Here is a 6000-nt window from a genome sequence, read left to right as displayed (position 1 = left end):
ATGAGATATTACTACAATGTTAAAAATTAGATTTTGTTAACTGTATAGGAATTTTAAAAATATTTTATTATTTTATGTGTATAAGTGTATTGCCTGCATGTATGTAGGTGCACCCATGTCTGCAATGCCCTGAAGAAGTCAGAAGAGGGCACTGGATCCCTTGGAACTGGAGTTGCAAATGGTTGTTAGCCACTATGTGGGTGCTGGGATTCGAACCTGGGTCCTCTACAAGAGCAGCCAGTGCTGCTGTGCCGTATCTCAAGCCCCAGAATCCTTTTTCTTAAATACATGCTTCAGTGTTAGGTAGTGAAAGAACACAATGCATGCTGTCTGTCCTCAGACTGTTAGATGAAGGGAAGATGGTGACAAAACAAAATGTGAAAACCATGAACCTGGATGTGGTGGTTCTAAAATGTGTTCCCAAAGTCAGTATTCTTCTGTAAAAGTGGTGTCTAATTTCCCTTGCTTGCATGTTGCCTGGGCTTAGTGATGCTTTTCTGTTTTAACAGCTAGAAGGCATCTCTTAACTTCAGAGGCTAGGTCATAAAAGACACTGCATGTTTTGTTTTTACATTTTTAATTGTGTGTATATGTGTATTCATGCACATGAGTTCAGGTGCCCACAAGGGCTGGAAGAGGGCATTAGATCCCCTGAAGCTAGAGCTACAGTTTTGGTTTTTTTCTTTTTTTCGGTCTTTTTGAGACAGGATCTCCTTGTAGACCCAGCTGTCCTGGAACTCACTGTGTAGACCAGGCTGGCCTTGGACTCACAGAAATCCACCTGCCTTTGCCTCCTGAGTGCTGGGATTAAAGGCATGTACCACCATGCCTGGCTTGGGGCTACAGTTGTGAGCCACCCTACATTAGTTCTACATTTGAGCTCGAGTCCTCTGGAGGGACACTACGTACTCTTAACCCCTGAGCCATCTCTCCAAGCTGGAAGTACAGATTGTTGCTAGCACTCTTTCATTCACTCTGAAATGAACTCTGGGGAATGTCAGTTCTATGTCATGAGGATACCAGAGGAATTATGGACAGGTCCAGTTGTTTAGGAACAGAGGCCTCCCAAAAACTTGTGTGGGTCATATCTTGGAAGACTTAAGGTGATTGCTAATATTCTTACTACAACTTTATGAGAGATTAAGTTAGAACTACCCAATGTAGCCACTCGGGGATCCTTGACTCAAGAAGTAATGGAGATACAGCTTCTTAGGGAAGGCACTTACCCCAGCATGCACAAGGCTGTGATCCAATCCCCCCCGCACTGAAGGAACCCCAGCACTTAGGAGGTGGGGGCAGGAGGATTAGAAATTCAATGTCATCTTCAGCTACATAGCCAATCTGAGGCCAGTCTGGGATACACAAGACCCTGTCTTTAAAAAAGAGAAGGTGGTAGTTTTAGGTCACCAAGCTTTGGGGCAATTTGTTACATGGCTGTAAGTAATTAGGTAAAGGGGGGGGGGCGCGTACAGAGTACAAATGAATGGAAGCTGCTGTGACTTCCAGAACTTTGAAATTATTTTAAAATTAAATGTTAAGAAAAAATTTGGTTGTATCTGTTCCTTCTACTTCCATACTGACTAGAAATGATAAAGATACCAGTTTCCATGGATAAAAGTATCTTAGTCTGATATGTCAGTAACAATTTCCATCAAGTAAACTCAATATACTTACTTTAAAAATGAAATTTTTAGGCCACCCATGGTGGCACACACCTTTAATCCCAGCACTCAGGAGGCAGAGGCAGGCCAATCTTTGAGATCAGCCTGGTCTACATAGTGAGTTCCAGGCCAGCTGGGGCTACAGGGAGAGGAGACCCTGTCTCAAAAAGACAAAAAAAAAAAAAAATAAAAATAATCTGCTGGCTTCTACTGGTCCCCCCCCACACTCACAGGGTCTCCCTGTAGTCCCACCTGACCTAGAACTCACTATGTATACAAGGCGGCCCTCAAACTCACAAAGATCCACCTGCCTCTGCCTCCCAAGTACTGGGATTAAAGGCATGCACCTCCACACCTGGCTTAAAAATAAATCTTAAAATTAAAAAATGTGTTGGGGACTGGAGAGATGGTTCAGGGGTTAAGAGCACTGTCTGTTCTTGCAGAGGACCTGGGTTTGATTTCCAGCACCCACATGGTGGATAACAACCATCTATAATTCCAGTTCCAGGGGATCCAATGCCTTCTTCTGACTTCTGTGGGCACTGAACAACATGAGTGCACTTACACGCATACAAGCAATACACTCAAAGACATAAAATTTTTTTTAAAAAATTCTAATTTAAAAATATGGGCCAGTGAGATGTCTCAACTAGTAAAGGTGCTTGATGACCTGAGTTCAATCCCCATGCCCCACCTGGTAGAAGAGAGAACTGACTCCTACAGGTTATCTTCTGACCTTCACATGGGCACCACCACACATCCCCTGCCACACTAATGCTTGCTCCTATGTGCGCACACATGCACGTGCACTCAATTTTTAATGTAATAAATTTTTTTAGGTTCTGCCAGATGTGGTGGGAAAGCCCAGCACACAAGAGGCTATAGCACTAGGGTGCATACCGAAGTCAGCCTAGCTACATGTATGTTTAAAGCAGCCTGGGCTGGACATGAGACCCTGTCTTAAAATCGACAATAATAATTTAAAACACTTCTTTAGGGGCTGGAGAGATGGCTCAGCAGTTAAGAACACTGATTGTTCTTGCAGAAGACCCAGGTTTGAGTCCCAGCACCCACATGACAGCTAACAACTGTCCGTAACTTCAGTCCCAGGGGATCTGACAGCCTCAAGTCCTCCACGGGTATTGCACACGGGAGCACTTATGCAGGCAATACATGAATACACATAATAATAACAATAATAATAATAATACATAAGGCCAGGCGTGGTGGTGCATGCCTTTAATCCCAGCACTTGGGAGGCAGAGGCAGGCAGATCTCTGTGAGTTCAAGGCCAGCCTGGTCTACATAGTGAGTGCCAGGACAGCTGGGGCTACAGGGAGACCCTGTCTCAAAAAGACAAAAAAAAAAACAAAAAAAAACCAGAACTCTTCTTTAATGCCTGGCGTGGTGGCATTCACTAATCCCCAAACCCAGGAGGATGAGGCAGGTGGATCTCTCTGAGATCAAGTCCAGTCTTCTGGTCTACAAAGCAAGTTCAGGGCAGCTGGGGATTATAAGGAGACTCTGTATCTCAAAAACAAAACAAAAAAACCCACCTTACTTCTTTAACAGCGCTGCTTTTTTGAGTTCACAAATACAGCTCAGGAGTTTTTCAAAGCTACTCTCACAGTTTGTCACAGTATAAAGCTACTAAAATGGCAATGGTTATATAAAATCAAAATATTTAATACAAAATCAAATTTAGCTAATAAGGAAAATGGAGACAAATACTATAAAACAATGGAAATCTCAAGCATTATGTATACTATCCTAAATACGGCCACAGGCCATATATTCTAGATTTCAGAGTTCTGTTGGAACAGTGACAAGATGAAACAGGTGCTTATGCCTTCACAATTTCCTGTAATCCTGCCTGGCTCCCGGGAAGTAGTAGCCTACCTTGGCTTTACAAAGACCTATTGGCACTTCATGCATATTATTAGAAACAGCACTAACCACCTTAATTTTAAATTAAATTTGCTAGCCAGATGTGATGGCTAATCCTGGGTATCAAGTTGACTGGATTTGGAATTAACTGAAATGAGAGAGATTTTAATTGGATCATTTGAAGCTGAAAGACACACTCTAAATGTAGGTGTTACCTTCTGATGGCAGAGGAGAATGTTTTTTTGCTTCTTTCTTCTCTCTCTTGCTGGTGAATTTGTCTTGCTGCTGTAGACTGAAGACTAGCTGATCTTTTGGAATTCATCAGACCTTCAGCACCAGATTGGGACTACTGAGACATCCAGCCTCGTGGACTGAGCGACTATGGATTCTCAGCCTCTCCATTGTGGTACAGCCATTGTTGGACTACTCGGACTCTATCCTGTGAGCTAAGCTGATAAATCCCTATACATATATATTCATTCTACTAGTTCTGTTTCTTTGGAGAACCCTGACTAATACACCAGATATGATGGAACACAACTCTAATCCTAGCACTCAAGAGGCTGAGGCAGGAAGACAGTTGCAAGTTCAAGGTTAGCCTGGGCTACATAGTGAGACCCTGTCTCAAAACAAAATAAGAAAATTTGAGCTGTTAAAGCAGAATAAAACATTAATTTTAGGACTTAATGAGGTATAGAGATGTGACTCAGAGGTAGTTTACCTAGCATGTGGGATTAACCACATGTGGATTTAACCACAAGAACCAAGAAAGAGAAAGAGAAAAAGAAGGGAGAAGGGAAGAGAGAATGAGAAATAGAAAAAGAAAAGGAGGAACTGCAAGGGAGAGAAAAGGGGCTGGAGAGATGGCTCAGAGCTTAAAAGCACTTGATGTTCTTCCAGAGGACCTGGGTTTGATTCTCAACACGCACATGGCAGCCCTGTTGCCATCTTCAGGCCTTTGCCAGCACTACACTCATCCCAGTAAGCCTCCTAGCAATCAAAAACCTTGAATAAAAATTTTTTAAAAACTGTTAAAAGGAAAGAAAGGGAGGGAGAGAGATGAGATAGGGTCTCACTCTTTTTTAAAAAATATTTTATTGGGGAGAAGTGGCTCAGCTGTTAAGAGCACTGGCTGCTCTTGCAGAGGACCCAGATTCCATTCCCAGCACCCACATGGCAGTTAATAACCACCTGTAACACTAGTTCCCAGGTATCTGACCACCTATTCTGACCTCTGTGGGCATTGCACAACATGGGTACACTTATACACATGCGGGTAATACATTTATTTTATGTGTTTGAGTGTATTGCCCACATGTGTATAAGTGCACCCATGTTGTGCAACACTTGACTTGCTGACCTCAGACTTGCATTGTAGCCTAGGCTGGTCTTAAGTGATCCCAAAGCCTCAGTCTCAGAAGTGCTTGGATTACAGTTGTGCATCATACTTCGCTCGTGATATACTTCCAATGAAAAAAGTATTCTAACATAGAAAATAACATTAAAGATTTTCGGTTAGTGCTTTTCATGAGAAACTGCCAAAGAAAATTATTATTATTATTATTTTGGTCTTTTTGAGACAAGATCTCCCTGTAGCTCCAGCTGTGCTGGAACTCACTATGTAGACCAGGCTGGCCTTGAACTCACAGAGATCCACCTGCCTCTGCCTCCCGAGTGCTGGGATTAGAAAATTAATTTTTTTAAATATTATTTTTATCTTATAAGTGTATTGCCTGCATGTATATAAGTGCACCTGTGTCATGCAATGCCCTCAGAAGTCAGAAGAGGGCATTGGATTTCTCTGGAACTGGAGTTACTGACAGTCATTAGCTGCCATGTGGGTGCTGGAAATCGAACCTGGGTCCTCTATAAGAGCAGCCAGTGCTCCTAACCACTGAGCCATCTCTCCAGCCCCGAAAATTGTTTTTTAAAATGTTCATATTGCACTTGGGAGGCACAGGCAGGCGGATCTCTATGAGTTCAAGGCCAGCCTGGTCTATATAGTGTGTTCCAGGCCAGCTGGGGCTTCTTTGGGGGTCTCAAAAAAAGACCAAAAAAAAAAAAAATGTTGGTATTGCACATGATGGCACACATCTTTAATCCCATAACTCCAGAGCCAGAGGTTGGTAGATCTCTGTGAGTTCCAGGCCACCCTGGTTACATAGTCCAGACCACCAGAATCCTGTCTTTAAAAAAAAAAAAAAAAAAGCCTCCCACCATCACATTCCCTGCTCCTTCCCTGGAAAGATGGTCCAGCAGTCAAGAGGATTTGCACCCATATGATGACTAACAACCATCTGTAACTCCAGTTCCAGGGGATCTTCTGGCCTCTGTGGGCATTGCATACACATGGTGCACTTATATCCATGCAGGCAAAACACTCATACACATAAAATAGAAATAATAAAAATTTAAAAACAAAACAAACTAAAATGCTGACATTTCTGTATTT

Source organism: Nannospalax galili, unplaced genomic scaffold (genome assembly GCF_000622305.1).
Source record: "Nannospalax galili isolate Female #2095 unplaced genomic scaffold, S.galili_v1.0 scaffold255, whole genome shotgun sequence".
Classification (NCBI taxonomy): Eukaryota; Metazoa; Chordata; class Mammalia; order Rodentia; family Spalacidae; genus Nannospalax; species Nannospalax galili.
The sequence above is the reverse complement of the archived record's forward strand: the minus strand, read 5'-3'. Positions refer to the sequence as shown.